This window comes from Antedon mediterranea, chromosome 8, assembly GCF_964355755.1.
Source record: "Antedon mediterranea chromosome 8, ecAntMedi1.1, whole genome shotgun sequence".
NCBI lineage: Eukaryota > Metazoa > Echinodermata > Crinoidea > Comatulida > Antedonidae > Antedon > Antedon mediterranea.
Genome location: NC_092677.1, coordinates 16,661,434 through 16,682,803, shown reverse-complemented (window position 1 = coordinate 16,682,803; position 21,370 = coordinate 16,661,434). Strand labels below are relative to the sequence as shown.

At 32.3% G+C, this 21,370-nt stretch overlaps 1 long non-coding RNA gene and 1 other non-coding gene across 2 annotated transcripts; one reads left to right on the top strand and one right to left on the bottom strand.

The window, feature by feature from the left end:
- The first annotated feature begins 5,137 nt into the window (after nucleotides 1–5,137).
- Trnat-ugu (transfer RNA threonine (anticodon UGU)) lies at nucleotides 5,138–5,209 on the top strand. Its single transcript has one exon. It is a non-coding gene; the product is annotated as a tRNA-Thr (tRNA).
- An 8,168-nt stretch (nucleotides 5,210–13,377) lies between these two features.
- Nucleotides 13,378–14,262, bottom strand: LOC140056664 (uncharacterized). Its single transcript, XR_011846800.1, has 3 exons — nucleotides 14,049–14,262; nucleotides 13,797–13,877; nucleotides 13,378–13,487 (listed from the first exon to the last, which is right to left on the bottom strand). It is a non-coding gene; the product is annotated as an uncharacterized lncRNA (long non-coding RNA).
- Between the last annotated feature and the right edge of the window lie 7,108 nt (nucleotides 14,263–21,370).

Genomic DNA, 21,370 nt, shown 5'->3' with positions numbered 1-21,370 from the left:
TATGATATTGACTTCTTATTTTAAGTAAAACATTTCTCAAAATAAGTATTTTTAAAAATATTGCGAATCTCAATTTAAGCAAAAATAGTCTTGATAAGATAGTATGATATTGACTTCTTATTTTAAGTAAAACATTTCTCAAAATAAGTATTTTTAAGAATATTGCGAAACCTAATTTAAGAAACTTTGTCTTACCTAGAAAAATATTTATTGTTTTAAGTAATTTTTAGAATTCATCAATCTTGATTTAAGAAAAATTATTCTTGATAGGGATAAATATAATATTGATTTCTTATTTTAAGTAAAATACTTTTCAAATTAAGTATTTTCAAATCTTGTTTTAAGCAAAACTATTCTTAATAAGAAGAGAATGATATTGACTTCTTATTTTAAGTAAAATATTTCTTGTAATAAGCATTTTCAAGAATATTGCGAATCTTGATTCAAGTAAAAATAATCTTGATAAGGGTAGTGTGAAATTGACTTCTTATTTTAAGTAAAATATTTCTCAAAACAAGTATTTTCAAGACTATTGCGAAACCTAATTTAAGAAACTTTGTCTTACCTAGAAAAATATTTATTGTTTTAAGTAATTTTTATAATTCATCAATCTTGATTTAAGAAAAAATATTCTTGATAGGGATAAATATAATATAGATTTCTTATTTTAAGTAAAATACTTTTCAAATTAAGTATTTTCAAATCTTGTTTTAAGCAAAACTATTCTTAATAAGAAGAGAATGATATTGACTTCTTATTTTAAGTAAAATATTTCTTGTAATAAGCATTTTCAAGAATATTGCAAAACTTAATTTAAGAAAATGTGTCTTTTCTAGAAAATTATTTCTTGTTTTAAGTAATTTTAAATCTTGACAAGAAAAAAAATACTTATTTTAAGAATTTTTTCTTAAAACAAGATTTTTTTTTCTTGCTTAGAATTTCAAATTTTGCTGTGCATGATTGTATATACTTACCATACCAATGAGCATCGGGCAGTGGTTCTGAAATAATGCACGGAAAATGTTGCTATTTATACCACTCAGTTGGAATATTCTATTTCACAATAGGTACTGACAATTACATATTTAATAATAATCTTTTTTTACATACGATGGATTATGTATAGATGAACAACAATTTTTTTATTGAAAGTTTATTTTCTTTCTTTTTTGTTGTGTTTTGTGAGATCATACCACTTTTATTATCATTAAAATGTATCGTCCTGTCAATCACGATAAAATATAATAATTTGTAACATTCCAAACGTTATATTGTTTGAAAGTTTGCATGGTAACATCAATATGTTTATATAACGTTTACGGTACCCACGTACTTCTGAAAACTTTATATGCTTAGGCCTACTGTATATCAACATTCGAAAGGTTGTCACAGACATTACTATACAGAAAAAGCCTTATCATTTATTGACAAAAGAAAAGTTCTCTTTTCTAATCATTTGGAAACATTTTAATGTTGGATGGAGTAAATAAAAATAGCAATTTTAGTATTGTTTATCGTTAGTTTCATTGTCTTCCTGTCCTAATATGATTTGCCTTTTTGGAGAGATTAATCGTCGAAACATTATTATTCCTAATGTTACTCACTATTATGCTTACTAATTTAAAATAAAACAAAACAGAAAAAAGAAAATGTGAACTTTTTCTGTCTCCAAGAATGATTTTAATATATTTTTTCCATTATTTATCAAAAGTGGCGCCGTCTTCCGTGAAACAAAACAAAGAAAATGAGTAAATGTAGGTCCTGATTTAATTTGCATTAATGCGCTATCAATAATTGTTATAACATAATTTACTTATTTACAAATCTGTTGTTTGTATTACTGTTTTATAAGATATAAATATATTGTGTCATTATGGTATTCCAGAAAAAAATAATGTATGAATGAATTAAATAACAATGCCATCTCATTTGCATTAGACAGCATTAATTGTTTTCGCTGTTTTAATATGATGTCCTTAACACTCCCATTTCCGGAGGTTGGGCAACGTGCTATTCATGTAATTTTGCATTACATATATTTTATATTGTTATTTTTTAGATGTTTTTATATGAATGGTTTTATGCTATATTTGTTTTTATAGTGTTTTCTTTGTTATTATGACGAGCAATGAATTTCCTTTTTGAGGATCAATAAAAGTTATCTTATCTTATCTTATCTTATCTTATTTATTAACATTAGGAATGCATGCAATATTATCATTTCGAATCCTGAGCTGCACTGACTAGATCTAATAAGATCGAAACAGTACTGTCTGAAGATTGTATATATATATATATATATATATATATATATATATATATATATATATATATATATATATATATATATATATATATATATATATATATATATATATAATCTATATATAGTATATATATATATATATATATAATAATATATATATAATCTTATATGAAAGATGAGGGCGTATCAATTTGATCTCTGTTGCGCGTGCGTACAACTGAGGACTAGTGCTGTTCCGCCGTACCACGCCGAGAATGTTAAAGAGTCGTTATCCAATCGAGTTCGAACAATACCATAAAAGCCCCAGTGGTCTAATGGTTAGGACATCTGCATATCAAGCAGGCGGTCCGAGTTCGAGTCTCGGTTGGGGCGACTTTTTCTCATTCAATGAGAAAAAGTCGCCCCAACCGAGACTCATATATATATTTCAAAATTGTTTAAATCTCTACCAAGCTACCTTTTTGTTTTCTACTCTTATTCAGTCTCCCTCCCTTTGTTTTATTTCTTTTATTCCTGTCCACCCAGGCAGCACTTGCCAGTTTTTATACTATGACGTTATCCAAATTCTTTCACTTGCACTGATGAAGGGCTAGTGTTGGCCGAAAGCTCTGCTAACTTTTCTGGATGTTTTACTTTATCGTTTTAATTTGGCATTTCGTTTTTTTTTATCTTCATTGAGATCAAGCCACTGATACTCACAGCATTGTCATTGTTTCAGTAATTTTATATACTAGATGGTTCTCGAATACACAGTAATTTTAGTGTAAAAAATGTACGTACCGCAGGACTATAGTACATTGTCGTTTACAGAAACGAATAAATATACACGATGATTTATGTAAAATTAGCACCCTGGGAATTAGGCCTTGTCTTAAAAATGAGTCCAATTTTTTTATTTGAACTCATTTAAACAAATCCAATTTGTGTTTTGTATATAACATTATAGTTGAGGGATGAGGAAGAGGATGGGAAGAACAATTTTTAAATATATTCTCTATCCACTCAGTAACGAAATATTGTTTTAAATGTTTTATAGGCCTATTAATAATATACCACTAAACACAGTAAAACATTTACGATTTATAATACTGAAATAAAACTGTCCCTGTTTTAGTCGATTGAAATTGTAAAGTATATGTAACGATACACCTCTACGACGTTTATATTTTTTATAATTATTAATTAATACAAACATCTGGGGCGGTCGCAGGACTATTTTAAGGGGTTGCCCAATAGTACAGGGCCATAATAGAAACCAAGTATTTGCGCCACAGGCTGTGGCAAAGCGAATTTTGTTAAATGACACCTCTAGGTGGCCGGAAATGGTACTCTCACGTAAAATTCACCTCTAGTTTTCGCCGTAAATGACACTCTATATATAGCGCGGGCTACAGTAGTAAACAGCAGTATTTATCCCGCCGGTAAAACACGCGACTAAGGATAACATTTTGTGCGTTCAATGCGAACGTCAGAGAAAGTCCTCGACGAATGTACTTCCGGTAAATTAAAATTATTCTAGCAATTATAATCAATTAATACAAATTAATTACTAGGCCTATAATCAATTAATAATTTTAAAAAGCTACACAAAAATGTGAAGCTGCTGCTAAAATATATTGAGCAAAACGTTGAATTGTATTCTTTTGAAATAGGCCTAAATGCTAAATAAGTCAGTAAAACAACAATTTCCAAAAATCCATTTTCATTTATCCAATATACTGTACAACATTCTTGCTCAATCCACACTCCAGAAAAGAAAATATGATCGAAATTTGCAGAAAGAAGCAATTAAACACTGTTATTTCAAAGTTCGGAACGTCCGTATACTACAGAAATTCGGCCCAATATTACGGACGTAGGGAAATGAAGATAAGAGTACTACGGAAATACTTAAATTATGGGGAATCCCCGGGAAAATGCAATAATTACGGACAAATCAACGACCCATATGACCGGTTTTTTGTACACGTACTGCATCTTCTCATGACGCACACAAGCAATCCAAACAGTCAGAAATTAATTCTGAGCATGTTCAGAAACATATCTAAAAATAAATAAAATACGCTGACCGCCGTTAAATTGTGCACGGTTAATTTTACGCTGCAGTCAGTCAATTTACATATAGACTCTTCAAACCCTGGACTTCTATAACGATAATGGTTAATATATATAATGAAATGGATCTAAATCTTAATTTAGTGGTAGAAAAAAACATTTAGTATGAAATTAATAGTGTTGCCCGGGCAACTGGGGAAACACCCTTGCGTCCGCCCCTGCAAAACGTTGAGAAGCAACTGTCAGTAATCTACCCAGAGTCACAGTAATAAATGTTCTTTGTATATATTTTGTTTATAACAGTAACCACATTCACAGTAAGACAATTTCGATTCAAATGTCGACCAAAAATGGTTAATACGTACAGTATTATCATAATGTCTTCAACATTATGATACTGTACTCGAGCTGTTAAACCGGTTTTCAGCTATTAAAAACAATTATCGTAGGAGGAGATAGGAAAATGCGAAGTATCCTCATATTATTGTGTGCAGGTATTTTGAGGATATCCATTAGACAGTGTATACCACGATCGGAAAACACCCCTATTTGGGGCAAATCTTTAAACCTAGATTCGTTTTAATTGTCAATAACTAATTATCTAACTAAATTTAATTAGTAAACAGGATTACATCAGGTGGTTAAAATCAGTACCGAGATTCTAACCAACTTTATATACCATCGAGTAAACATTCTAGAAATAACGCGCTATTTACCGAATTTTGCCTATACATAAATATATATATATATGTATAGTTTGTTTGTTGTATGAGAGAATGTATCTGGTGGGGGAAAATCTGTGATAATACCATACATGGCTCTGTGGTCTAGTGGTATGATACTCGCCCTGTAAGCGAGAGGTTGCAGGTTCGAATCCCGCCAGAGACATTTTTTCATACAACTAAAAAATACGGAACTTTCGCCAATGAGCTATGCTCGACGCGATTATGAGATCATGTTCCGAATATGAGCACTGTTTCTATAATTTACAGTATATATATAAAATAATAATGTATAAAATAACTATTGTAAAATATCGCCATTTATATATGTTAAAGAGTCGCTACTAATTTTTCTGGCTGTTTTACTTTATCGTTTTAATTTAGCTTTTCGCTTCTTTTTTTTTGTACCTCCATTGAGATCCAGCCAATGGCAAATAACTGAAAAATGACAATGCTGTAAGTAAACAGTGTCTGGATCTCAATGGCGAAAGCGAAAAACTAAATCAAAATGATAAAGTAAAACAACCAGAAAATAAATGGCGATATTTTACAATAGTTATTTTAATAGTTCTGAATGTTAGGCATTCAATTTGTCTTTCGTTTCAGTATTTGGAGTTACCTTTTTTCAATTTATCGGAATAGAGAAGATGAAAAAAGAAACTTCAATGATTTGAAATTACTTAGTGGATCTTGTAGTTGTATTATTACATTATTTCTAATTTAAAAAAAGTGGAAATAAAAATGTAAGTCTACCGAACCCACTACAGTTTTTTTTTTGATAATTTGAGAACATCACTTCACACCTCATTGACATCCGACAACTAAATTAAATTCATTTTGTTAATTATTTCCTAAACACTCCCATTACCAGGATGCTAGAAAACATGTCATTCATTCGTTGACAGTATTGCCTACAAATAAAAACAATTACTAAATATGGTTCAACAAGTTTCGTATACTGTAAGTTGCAAAGTCACTCATGTTCCACACACCTCTTTTGCATCAGATAGCATTAATTTTTTTTGCTATGTATGATTTCTTGAATACCCCATTAATATTTTTGATTGATTGATAATTGTTGGTTTGACTCCCTATATTTTGTATGCACTAAAAAACCATGGACCGATTATTTCACCTTTTTTTTAATAAAAATTTCACTGAAGTACAACACGTTCTTTTTCGAGATATTCTAGTGTTTGTTATTCATAAAACAAGAGTTTCCTTTCAAATAAACGAATAAAAATAATTTGATTATTGTTTTAACTAGTAATTAGGGAACATTCAAATAATAAACTAATATGATTATAGAAACAAATTAATATTGTACTGTAAATAGGTGTTTCAATATTGCCAACAGTATCTATATATAAATTATGGTTAATTCTGACATAGGCGGACACAATGGAAAAACTTTAGGAAAATGTCCGCCTTTGATACATAACTTCATATATCTCAGATGTACCGCGAAACGTAGATTTTATAACATTGGTTTTCAGTATTACTTTATTGTTCAATTTTTGTCTTTTACAACGACAAATTTTAGCGTTTCCAATCGAAATTGGTGGATATATCACAGGGTTATTTTCTCCATGGATTAAAGAATAGAAGGATATGCATCGACGGTGACATCAAGCGATTTTCCAACACGCTTGCCTATACTAAAGCACTGCTGCCAATCAAACAAACACGCTCATTGAACTCCGTGTCTCTAACCGCGGCCCTCTATAGAACGCTGCGAATCAACTCTTACATTTTTTGAGAACAAAACGTAGTCATGTAGAAATCGCATGCGCAGTCTGATTGTTCTATTGACATGTCTGCGTCGATGATTAATTGACAACAACAAAATAATGCTGAACAGTTCTGTTTTAATTTCATCACAATCGGACTACGAAATGTTCACTTTCTTACTACCGGTAATTTTAAGTAGTAGGTAATATTAATAAAATTACGGTAATATGCAATTTTTATATTTGAATTATCATATTGGCCTTCCACCTTCTGTCATTAAAATTTGCGTTAATCTATAGAATATTAAATTATGCATTTCACCATGTATGGTTTTACCGTGTCACAAGTATAGTACAACAAACGTGTTTTTAATATATACTAAGCAGTGGTTTCTTCATAAATCTCCTTAATTATCGATGTAATTATATTTAAATTGTAGTGCCTGGTGATTGGCTAGTGGTTATGTCATCCACATCACATCCAATCTGGCTATGTGTAGTTGCGATACGTCACCACTGACTCTACTACTCTCTAGCGCTTGTTTCGTTTTGAAAAGTAGACGCAAGGCAAAGAACACACGAAGCCTAGAAGTATATTGTCTATTACTGTATTATTATTCCCACAAGAAGTATAAAACGATGAGAATATAGATCATGATTACACGTTGTAGCTACTGCACTTAAAATTAGCCTACCAATAGGCCTACCTAGGCCTACATCAATGTCGGCAAATAATAGGGTTTACAAGTAAGCACATAAGGCCTGGGCCTAGTATCCTTGCTGATTTTGTAATTTTACATGTAGGCTGAGACAACAACTAGTTTTTGTTGTCTACTAGGGCCTACATGTCATAAAATGCTACTTAAAGGTCATAAAAACATTAGCGTAGATCAATAATCGCGGCAGATTTTGAACATGGCAACATTAATGTTTTTTTAAACCCAAAGGGTACTACAATTTACAAACAATTTGTATTTAATCTTGTAATTACATTTATTAATAAGCTTTTAAATTCGTCGCATAAAGTTTTGTTCGTCGCCATAGCAGCTAGCTATAAAAATATAAAAATATTAATCATGCCACCAAGATTAGAAAGCATATCCAATATGTGGAGCATGTGCACAGTAAACAATAAATTATGGTTAGATCAAATTGTGTCCACTCAGTAATAATTGTGTAACTACTGTAGATGTTTTGTATGATGTTTTGGGATCTGATCATTTTCCTTTATTATTTGAATCTTCTATCTCTTTACAACAGTGTAAAGGTTCTAACAATGAAAGTGAATTTAATCATGAATACATTAACTAGGTCAAAGTTAAGGCCGATAATATTGAATATTATGATTCATTTACTTAATATTTACTTAGTAATGTTAACATTTATACTGATGTACTAACATGTAATATTATTGAAGCAATGAGTGTCACCGTCTTACTATCCTGTATAACGATTTTGTTGCTTGCCTTAAACGTGCATCTAGTGAATGTCTAAAGCCCACTAGGTCTAGGTCATATAATATTGTGCCGGGCTAGAATGATTAGGCCTATGTTTCTGATCTGCAGACCTAACGGCAAACCTAGAAATGGATCATTGTTTCATTCTATGAGAATGTCTCGTTCTCGTATTAAGTTGGCGTTACGCACGTGTAAATAGAATGATCAACAACTCTGAGAGCTGATAAATTAGCTCAGCCTTTCATTGATAATGAGGACTACCAAGGTTTTTTTTATGAATGATACTAGAGCTAATACCTCTGAAGTTATTGATAATTTGTTTAACTCTGTGGATAACACGACTCATAAAACATTAAATAGAGGAGAATCTGGAATACTGTCCACCTAAGATTGTTATAAATGTCACTCCTGATCTTGTATATAATTGCATTGATAAACTCTCTGTATGGAAATCACCCGGTTTGGGTGGTAAACATTTTAAATATGCTAGTAAACAACTTAATATCTTATTGAGTATTTGCTTTAATGCTATGCTGTGTCATGGTAATGTAACTAAAGATCGTGTTATTCTGTTCCGATTTTAGTTGCGTAGACGCGACTCTATAGTTCACTATGGGCCTGTTTCTGCTGCATAAAAATAACCGGTTAAAATCGGTGTGAATAAATTAAAATCGGTGTGAATAAATTAACTCCATTTTCTTGGCAGCAGAAACAGGACAAATTTGTGGTAACCGGTTAAAAGGCAGCGCAAAATAACCGGTTAAAAACACCAATTTAAATCGGTGTTAGAACGCCGTTTAACCGGTTATCGCTGAGCAATTAGCTGCAACACGAAATAACGGTTATTTGATTGACAGTTGTGACCCCGGGTCAGATACCGTCGCATACGGTGTGTGTTTTCCTCGTGGTTTTGACAGTCGAACGAAGAAGTGAACATGTATGTGGATGAATGAAATCACAAGATATGTTATTCAGTTGTGGAGGGAGAGAAAGTACGGGGAAGGATGGCAGGCAATAGAAAAGAATCACAGATAATAAATAAGAGCATTTTTGTGAAAGTAAAAGAGGAATTTGGGGTGGAGTTCCGGGGACTACCCAAGCTAAGCAATCTGAGGCGTTAGTACACGCTCGCGAAGGGTATGGATGGTCCTATATTAACACCAAAACGGAAACAAAAGGGACTCAAAATGTTGCAAATACCTACCAAACGATAGTAGATAATGGTTAATTGATTATGAAAACCCAAATTTTATAGCAAAAATCATCCGAATTTATGTTATAAACGATGAATTTAGCAACAAAAACTTAATCCAAACGAGCGTATTTATGGCACGCCCTTAGTGCCTTTAATAGGAGAACAATGAACAATCTTAATTTGACCGTTTTATAATTTTTTTTTAGAAAAACATCACATCGACCGAAAACAAAGGTTATGAGAGCCTTTGATAATATATTAAATATGATTTTATTAAGCATAGAAATGTGTTATTATTTATGTTAGTACATAATATTATGCGAAACAATGTTTAATACTCATTATTCTATTAAAGGCACTATGTGCGTGCGATATTCTATGACTTGGATACTCTCGTTTGATTTAAGTTTTTGTGGCTAAACTCGTCGTTTTTAACACAAATTCGGACGATTTTTGCTATAAAAGTTAGGGTTTCATGAATCATAATTAATTAACAATTATCTACTCTCGTTTGGTAGGTATTGCAACATTCTAAGTCTCGTTTTTGTTTCCGTTTGGTTTTTTGTAGGACCGCGCTCGCGAAAGACAACAGTCGTTCACGTGGTAAGGGCCGTATCATCATCGCCTTTGTTGATGAATTTTAGGCTAGATAAAAATTATCCTAGGCGATCGGGCGCTGCACGACCCTCCCCATGTTATTGAAGGCGCCATGAGAATTAATTTTATTAGCGATCAGTAAGTAGGCTTTACAAAAAAACAAAACTTGTAGATCTGTAGACAACATTTTATTATTTTAACATGTTTGAGATGTTCGGCGATATACACACGTGTGTACTGACGACGTCGATGTAAACAAACAGCCAACTTACTACTTCCGTCTGAGTGTATTGCATTTTGGGTAATGATGACGTTTTGCTCGACGACCACCCATAGATTTAACCGGTTATTTCGGAGCACAAATTGAGCAGAAACGCGGTCTTGTTATTGTTATCTATTTTTAATCTATTTAAAAATAACCGGTTAAATTGCGTTATGCAGCAGAAACAGACCCTATGTCGGTCGGTCTGTCGGTCCGGTATCACTATGCGTTTTAGCACGCGACTTATGGCTGTTGGCCTTGTTAAGAGGTGATATTACTAATAAGAACAACTATGGACCTATATTGCTTTAGCATCTGCAATGTCTATATTTTTTTAATCTATTTTGATCAGTCACTGCGGTAATACACATAACAGTGATAGTTAATAGGGCGTCATCCGTTCATCCGGCTTTTTTTCAGAGTTTTACAATAACAAACCTTTTTTCCCTTATTCAATTATAATACCGATTTTATGTGTACGTTGATGTACACTCAATTTCGTAACTTTCATAGTAATGCACAAACATAAAGATAATATTATTTATTCATATATTTATTAGCAATTTTATGCCAAGGCCTTATAATTGTTTCATAAAAAAATAATTAAAAAATAACAATTTAATTAAAGCATCACTGGGTTAAATGGTATGATATGTTATAACTTATACTAGAAGACACATTTTGTATGACTTGTATAATGTGGGTAGGACTACAGTTGCTATACTAAACATTTTATTTACAGGCCTACAGCCAAAAGAAGATGTTTGAGATTTTATTTAACATATTAATATGATAATTAAAATGCAGGTGGTTTTACATAGCTAATGTTCAAAGGTACCTTCTGTACTAGTAAAGTGTTTGGTTATATTAACAACTATAGAATCCGGTAGTCCGCATTCTTTCATGTTAAGGTATCCCAGTTCAGGAGCAAAAGACAACAGTGAGTACAATGAGGTATCTTTGACATCACTCAGGTTATTGCTGCTGATATCAAGATAATCTAATTGCAGCACTAGTTTCTTATTAACACACTCAATAGCCATACCATCAACAATAGCACCTGATAAATGGCAATCAGACATATAAAGTGATTTCAGTTTAGGGGCAATAGACAATAGCATGGCAAGTGAGGAGCCTTTGATATTTTTTAGATTATTGCAGTCAATAATAAGACTATCTAATTCTAATTTGATTTTCTTACTAGCACACTCACTTACCATGCAATCAACAATATCACCAGATAAACTGCAATTAGAAATGTAAAATGATCGCAGTTTAGAGGAAGTAGATAGTAACATGGCTAGTGTGCTACCTTTGATATCATTTAGATTATTGCAGCTGATATCGAGATGATCTAATTCTAACACGAGTTTCCTGGTAACACACTCACTGACCATACCATAAAAAATGGCACTAGATAAACTGCAATAAGAAATGTAAAGGGATCGTAGTTTCGGAGAAATACCCAGTAACAGGGAAAGTGAATTGCCTTTAATATGACGGAGGTTATTGTGGCTAATAGTAAGATTATCTATTTTCAACAGTAGTTTCCTACTAACACACTCACTTACCAGACAATAAAAAATGGCACTAGATAAACTGCAATCAGAAATGTAAAGGGATCGTAGTTTAGGGGAAATAGCCAGTAGCATTGAAATTGAGATAACTTTGATTTCACTCAGATTATTGCAGTTGATATTAAGATTATTTAATTTCAAAACCATTTTCCTACTAATACACTCGCTCACCATACAATCAACAATAGCATCTGATAAACTGCAGTTAGAAACGGAAAAGGATCTCAGTTTAGGGGAAATCATCAGTAACATAGCCAGTGAGGTACCTTTGATATCACTCAAATTATTACGGCTGATATCAAGACTATCTAAGTTCAACACCTGTTCCGTACTAACACACTCGGTTATTATACCATCAATAATAGCACCTGATAAACTACAGTTGAAAATGTATAATGATCGTAGTTTAGGGCAAATAGACAGTAACATAGCTAGTGAGGTACCTTCGATATTACCAAGATTATTCGTGCTGATATCAAGATGACGTAATTCCAACACAACCTTTTCTGTTGCTAGAGCATCAACAGTATTGGTCAAAGTTTTACTTGGTATTGTCCTAAATCCTAAACAAACCCTACGAAGTCTTGGCGAATTACTTAGTAGATGAAATAAAAATGATTCAGTAACAGTTTTATTCGAGAATACTCGAATATTGTATTGGAAATTGAATTTGTGTAATTCCTCAGATAGACCCTTTACAACATCGTCGGTACATAATTCAACAACTTGTGATACAAAGTTACTTTCATTTGTTACAACAAACAAAAAATGAGTTAACATTTTCCCAATATCGTCTGTTATTTCGGTTCTTTCAATCAATCTAAACAATTCAGAGCCGTATTCCATTCTTTTCAACGATCTTATGACATCAGTATCTCTTGGCACACCCTCATAAGGCACTATGTAATTGCAAACTCTCCTCAAAGAAGTACATATGTTCTCTATGTAATCTCCATCAAGACCTTTAACAAAGAATACACATAACAAATAAGAAGCATAAACACCAGTCACGGTAAATGTTATTCTAAATATCATGGCAAAACGTTTGAAACCCATGGAGTAAAACCCCGTGGAAAACCCACGACAGCACTTTTAAAGCCATAGCAATACATGGAATGAATATAAAAGGCACGTGGTAAATTGAAAACAAGTTATATGCTGGGTCGTACACACATTTTTATTTGCAGCAGTAATTTTGATGCTCGCCAATGAGCAGACGTGACTACATTCAGTGATTTTGGAAAAGCATGTCATAAATGATGATAATTTATTAATTTGCGATGCATCAACAAACAACCGTAACAGTAATTTTAATGTTAATCATCTGAACACTTATATTTTTAAAATTATTGATAAAACGTAACCTTTCATTATATTATTTGTCTGAGCCTTAAGCCCTGTCTACACTTTCATTTGTTTTTATCAAGGTGTGATGTTCCTCAATATGGTAGTCATATGACGTCATAGTACACTTTAAACATTATATAGTGTATACATTTTTTATATTTCTATACCCACCTTTACTTGTAACATATTTGCTACTTGTCACTGCTTCATCAAATTCCTCTGTTTTTAAAGAAATTTGTTTTTGTTCAAGTTTTCTTTTTACATACCTTCTCAACTCACCTGAAAGAAACCGAAACAAATCTCGCCATTTATTAATATTGTTACAATCTGGTTGTTGAGCTGTTCGTAATTGTTTGCAATGTTATTTGGATAACAAAAAAAAAAACTGCTGCTCAAGATTATAATTAATGTGCCACATTTAAATTGCAAGGTTTATTCTATTCTAATAAGGGGATTTATAAAACTTTGCATTTTTAGTAGTGTGTTTATAAACACAGATCAAATTAAAGAAAATGTTTTAACCAATTATCCTTATGTGAACTTAAACAAATATGAACATGAATATAACATAAACACTGAATTACTTACCTTCTGTTGATTCACCATGTTTTACTTGCAATAATTCCGAAATGGATACATTCTCAGATTTCCACTCTATTATTGATTTCTCTAACATTAGGTAGAATACAAAATTAAATCAATAGTATAGTAGCGATTTAAACAATTTGTATTGGAGAATAAAGGTGTAGGCCTAATTGATGTGTTTTGTACAGTAATGTTTGAACTAAAGAGAATTTAAAGAAAGGAAACAGAACAACAATATTAACAACAGTATCTTACCTGTTTTTAATTTAACAGATTCATTCTCAAACTCTTCTAATTTGTCTAATTTATAAGATATTAAAAAAAACATTACTGTGAGTTTACAATAATTATAAACTGTTTAAAAACCCTAGTGTCTGAAATTTCTTAAAATGTTACTTTGTGTTAAAAGCTTGTGCAAATAAAGTAGTAAGTGGTGTTATACGTTGAGACACGGAACTCAACAACTGGTCGAAATGAGTGCAGAGCAATTGAATGAAACTGCAATTAACTCACAGTTGCGCGAAATTTGTTGGCATGAGTTGCGGTGAGATGCTTAATAATTATACAAGTAGTTCCTATTCGTTCAGCTGAAATTGAGTTACATGTCGACTTAAGCATACCCTTTTTTAATGTGAAAAAACAGACACTTTTAGTTTAACTGGAAATAAATAGGATTGAAGTGTTTTAATAACACCTTTATTAGAGATATTAGTGATTTTCACCTTTTTTGTTGAGCATACAAAGTGCATTTTGGTATTCAAGTTGATCAATTTGTGTGATCCATTCATCCTGGAATAACTTCTGTTGATTTTTATCTGCCGCTAATATTTCAGCTAGATCTTTCAGAAGCTGTCCACTTTCATGCATTGTCCACAAATTGATTAGTGCATATGGATCAATTACAGATAAGTGAAAGACGTATGATCCTTTTCCTACATGACATAATTTCACACCATGACGTTTGTAGTAGTCAACAAGATGCTGTAGTTTATCAGCAAATTCAAATGCATCATCAAACTTGAGATTGCCTTTATGTTCTAGTAGTTTATCTAAAATATCAACAGGATTTGTACTTTGGCAAGGACATTGGTTCTCATCAGGGTTTCTTTGTAATTCCTCAAGAGACTTTTTAGGTGGTGTATCACTGGAGAAAAAAGTTTTTCTTTTTCGTTCCATGAGAATTACGGTTAGTTTAGTCTCTAAATAGAAAATAAATTGACAGCAATTTATGTTTTATAGTATTTATCAGATTTCAATAATTAATTAATACCAACGTCTGTCTTATTTTTGGTTAAATAGTTATTCATTATTAATAAATTACAGTGAACCAACTAGCAGTGCCTGGTTATAAAGAGTAAGACACATCATTTGCATGTCATTCTTTCATAACAAAAAAAATAAAAACATCGGCAAACTAAATGTCTCGGCTTAATTCTACAGTTGCCATGGCCACAGACTTCATCCTTATTTTCTATGAATGGTTGTGAAACATGAACACTAGTTGTCAGTCCGTTTTGATTTTACGACCATTCGGGAGAATAAAATTACGACAGATATTTAATACTTAATAATCATTTTAGTATACAATACATATACATCAACTAAAACACATATTGTAATGTTTATAGTTTTGCAAAATACTGCTTATGAAATATATGCTTTCTAATAAACTACATTAACGTACCTTTGGTAAGAGTTCCACAGCCCGAGGAATTCCAATATTTGTTAAGGTCTCAATAAATTTATCATTTTTCTCGTTTTCTTCAGAAATGATGTTTTTGTGTTGTAGATGGAGTATAAGATCCCACCCATCTTTATAATTCTTAGGAGAATCATTGTACACATTATCAATTTTTATCACATCCTCTTCTATTAGTTCATTTCCTAAATTCATAATGTTTTGATGATGATGACTGAATTTTGAAATAATCCATTCTTTAACATCAGGACAAGATGGAATGTGAATTCGAAGTTTGTCTACAATCGCAAACTTAGTGGCCTTTATGGTATCATAAAGAAGGGTGAGATCTTTTGAACTTAAGTCTCCAGAATCAGTCAAATGTTTCATTAAGTCCATCGTTTTACAGGCATTGTATATGTCAGCTTCTCCAATATAACCTTGATACAAAACTTTCAGTTTCCTGATGAGTGATCGGTCATCATACCAAGTTGAGAAACATACTAAAGCCTCTTTAAACGATTTGTCAGATGTTTCTAGAAACATTAAAGAAAATAAAGCGCATTCATAATGCTTTTAAAGTGACTATATTGCAGACCATAAGATCCTTAAATGAAATAAAATGAAAAAAATATAAGCAAAGGGATTAAAGAAGGCAAAATTAAATATGTTTTGTTTAAATGAGGCGTCAATAGGCTTATATTACCATATCATCGTCATCGTTGTACCCATCATCATAATATGAACCCTGGGTTGTTCACCATTAAGGTACCGTATTTGTTCGAAAATACGTCTAGGGCGTTTATTGTTCTAGACGGTTTTAAGGGTGCGATTATTCGAGTGAGGCTTCATTCAAGGTAGGCATTTACTAAAGATAGGTGCGATAATTCGAGTGAGGCTTCATTCAAGGTAGGCATTTACTGAAGATAGGTCATTATACGATAGGGTGTTTAAATAGTAACATGTATATTCTATAAAATACTCCCAAATATGAAACAAAACACAACACAATTAATAGCAAGAAGTTACAGTAATAATGGTATCCAAATGCTTTGATAAATGGGCGATCATGGCAGTAAATGTTTAAAAAAAGTTTATTCGAATATATAATACTTTACCTGATTCAACCATATTTTCCAAAAACAGTAGGCCTATTCTTTCTGAAAAAATCTTGATATTGTATGTTAGGACAAAATGTCTATGACATAGTAGCTGCACATCTACATTGTAAACAAGAGGGGTAACTGTTGTGTTATATTACTGAGATCGACGTAAGAGAGAAAAACGTAACAATTATGTTAGTAAACAGTAGTTTCACTGTACTGGACCAGACAAATGCACAAGTCGAAGTTTGGGAAGTGTGACTAGAGACTAAAGTTCAAATAATATAATAATAATATTACAAGTTTAAATATAGTTAGAACCCCTATTAAGCGGACACCCTCGAGACCCGAAATTAATTGGAGTGTGTTCCTGAATAGGGAACTTAATCAGTAGACACTAAGCAAAATAATAAGGGTGTTCATGTTTATTATACAAAAATGAACAACCATTAATCTGGACTCAACAGCAGTTAACTTATTAAAACATACTTTTTCCCCTCGTTTCGCGGGAAAGTGTACCTTTAGTGTCCCCTGAATAGTGTTCAAAATGATTGGTTCTACTGTACTGCACACACACTAATTAAACAGAGGGTGCTATATGAAAGAAAACTGACAACAATACAGTATTCATAAACAATGAATGTATAAAACACCAGGCATTATCTAACATTGTGTGTAAAGATGGATATATAAGGCGGCATAATGGTTATTTATATATATATATATATATATATATATATAACTATCAGGAATAGAAGACGACAAAATTAATCGACTTTTAGGACTGGATGTCTAAGGGTATGTTCAGACCTACGGAGTTATGCTTTCGTATCACAGCCAGTCACAGTTGGTGAACATCAGTCCAAAATACGCAGAATTTTTTTCAAAATACGTCAAGTTGAGGGCGCTATACTAATCCAAAATACGCGAGTCTTTCCAAAATACGTCGGCTTGAGGGCGCTATTCATTTTCCAAAATACGCGAATTGTCCAAAACACGTCAAGTTGAGGGCGCTATAAATTTTCCCAAATACATGAATTGTCCAAAATACGTCAAATTGAGGGCGCTATTTATTTCCAAAATACGCGATTTGTCCAAAATACGTCAATTTGCAATTTGGGACCGCTAGTAATTTTCCAAAATACGTCAACTTGAGGGCGGCAAACTTTTTTTCCAAAATACGAGAGCCTTTCCAAATGTATCATAATATTGAGAGTGTAAGGTAAAATTACAGTTTAATGTATTAAAAAAAAGTTTCTTGGAATAAAACAAACAGTTCATTTTAGTTATAAATGAAAGTATTAGAAGGCATAATTTTTTGTAAATAAAATGTCATAGAGTAGCCAATTATTATTTTTCAATGTAATCATTTATTACTGAAAAACAACAAATATGTGCCAACATCAGTCAATAGACAGTGCCTACAATATACGTTAATAATGTCTGAACGATGTACGATTGCATTGCCAGACGTAGCTAGTTTAAATGCGGCATAAACCGGCTACAAAACCAGCATGTACGTATATAGTATTTAAGTATAGTCATAGGTATGTGTTATATATTTGGTGATCTACAAAATCGATATTTTTCCCGAGCTCGACAGACCAACATCGCTTTCAATTTAATGTACAGTACTTATGGTCTAATAAGTTACCTAATCTGAAATCTAACATAATAATTATTTCATATAATATATAATAATAAAAAGCATATGGTATTGTGATTAAAATAATACCAATAATTGGTTAGAAGAAGTAAAGGAGTTATTTAAATTGCGTATTTTGGAAAATAAATAGCGCTCTCAAGTTGACGTATTTTGGAAAATTACAAGCGGTTCCAAATTGACGTATTTTGGACAAATCGCGTATTTTGGAAAATGACTAGCGCCCTCAACTTGACGTATTTTGGACAATTCGCTTATTTTGGAAAATGAATAGCGCCCCCAATTCGACGTATTTTGGAAAGACTCGCGTATTTTGGATTAGTATAGCGCCCTCAACTTGACGTATTTTGGAAAAAATTCTGCGTATTTTGGACTGAATTTCACCAACCCTATTGTTTTAATGAGCGTCGTAAGAGCAAAGTGTTCAGATTCATTGCAACGAAGTTGCGTTACAAACGGATATGATGTCACTCGCTGGCGATTAACCAAATTCTAACACACGCATAGACCTACCTTCGTTGTTATTAAAAGTAGTAGTGGTTGGTTTAGGAGTTACAGGCCTAGACCGAACACTTGGGCTCGGTCGGCATTATCGATTGGTTGTCAGGCATACCAACCAGCCGATCGTTTTGGGGTTTGGGTTTATATTTGGTCTATGACCTAAAATATCATTTATGGCAGAAAAATGTTCAAATCCCGTACTTGCACCGGCTCCAGATTTATTTACTCGGTCTTTCGCCGCTTCATATGACGACCCCTTCAATTTCGTTTGGATATTAAATCCTTCTTTATGAGGATGGCCCATCTGCTAACGTGTCCGCCATCTCGTTGAACACAGACATCTTTTGTCGGTGCTTTTACGCCAGTTTTTCACTTCCAACCGATCTCTGAAACTCAGGGCTTCCCCACAATGAAATAAGGTATTTTACTTCGGTTTCTCGCCAATGCACACGCTTCGATGACATTTTAAATTAATTAATATAATAATATTAATAATAATACTGTATAGTGTAACAACAAAAGGTATGATTTTTTCGCACGTTCACCGATCACAACAAATGGATCAGCTTGGCTATACGATGAGGAGCACATGTCACGATGTGATGTGGCGAATATTCTAATTTGATTGGCTAGATATCTAACCTAGGTCATATTCATCGATGCGTGACTTTCGTATTGTAAGCGACGTCCACTAAACTCATACCTTGAGCTTTCGTAGCGTACGAAATATCAGTGTCGTACGAGGTGGCTTCCACTAATCTTTTCCTGGTTCAGACCTATGGACTTGTACGCCGTGTACAATACGAAAGCATAACTCCGTAGGTCTGAACAGGCCCTAAGTCACAAGGCCAGCAGAAAATGTCATGAAGAACAAATCCTACGCCTCAACTTGTCTTGATTGATTAGAAGGACATTCCTTGCTTGTCGGTCCTGATTAGGACATCTGATATGGATCCATTGACTGTACTACACCCCTACATATTTCTTTAAGGTGATCATAATTCCACCTGGTTTCATTAATTAGATTGTTTAGACAGATATTCTTCAATATAAAGCAATAATGTTACTTACCTACCTCATATCAAAGTTTGCTTGTGACGAAGCTAATCAGACGTGCTATTTCCGGGTGGGTTTTTGTGGTCTACCCCAGCCATCCATATCAACCCATTTATTAATTGTCACGTATGACCGATTTTTAACACAGGTTACTCGGATTCGTCAACGTTTAGGGGTTTATATCAGAACTTTTATATTAGGGGTCAAGGCAAGTAAGTGGATACCAATAAAAAATATGCATGGCAACAATGTCTGGAAAACATTGACTTTAAGAAATACTTTGGATGTTGGAAAAACTTTAAATAGATAGAAAGAAAACTATCAGGAAAGTCAAATTATCATTATATACTTAACTTACTAAACTACATACTACACTCATATGCGATATACGATATAAAAGATACGCAATTAAAGCAAAAAGTAAACATCTAATCAATCAACATAAATAATATACTTATAAACAATGTCTATCTAAAATTAAAATGTAATACCACCATGGTCTGTCTATGTAGTAAAACGTCTGGAAAACACATAAAAAAATAATATCAAGAAAATTATTCTTAGTAAGAAAAAAACGTTCTTACCAAGAATTTAATTGTTTTTTTAACTCTGTTTTCAAGCAATATTGTTCTTAAAATAAGGAAGATATTACCGATTTTTTCTTTTATAGAATTCTTGTTTTAAGCAATATTTTTCCTAAATAAGTAAGAACTTACCGATTTAAAAAAATGTGAATTCTTGTATCAAGCAATATTTTTCTTAAAATAAGTACACATTTACCGATTTATATTTCATAGAACTCTTGTTTCAAGCAAAAGTTTTACTCAATTTTCTCTTGAAAGAATTCTAAGCAATTTTTTTTTAAATAAGAAAGAATACTGCAACTTTAGACGTGGAGTAGAACAAGTTGGTTTCGGAATTTCAGTCAACAACGTCGCAAAAATTTTCAATGATTAAAGGAAACTGAACGGAACTGAATATCACCATTGAATATCACTTTTTGTTAAATAGGGCTAATTTCAAACGACACGTGATGTGTAATTGACCAATCAAATTGCAAGAATACAATTAAGTGTGTTATAATATACAAATGTGAGTTGAATGGTGAGAATATTTCATGAGTTGAAAGATTGACTGCTCTATTTAACAAGCTGGATATTCCCAATTAGAACAGCATATCAATGTACAGACAAACCAGTATATAGTATATTTTGAAATACAGTACTGATGTTCAATCCGCGAAGAGTGAGATTGTAATCTCATTCGTCCCTGGTCCAATCCGACAGATATCTCCTCAGAAAGCTCTTCATATGAATGAACGCCATGGCAGTTCTTACTAAGTATTCACATATTTCATTGGCTTTAAATTGTTTTATTATTTTGTAAAACCAGACAAAAATTTATAAAGTCAAAGTAAAAAAAGCCGATCAGTAGGAAACAAACAAAGCAAACAAGAAAAAAAACACATTTGTTGGTCAACATTTACCAGAAATAAAAACAATTGTAGCATTGAGGAAATATATATATATATATTATATATATATATATATATATATATATATATATATATATATAT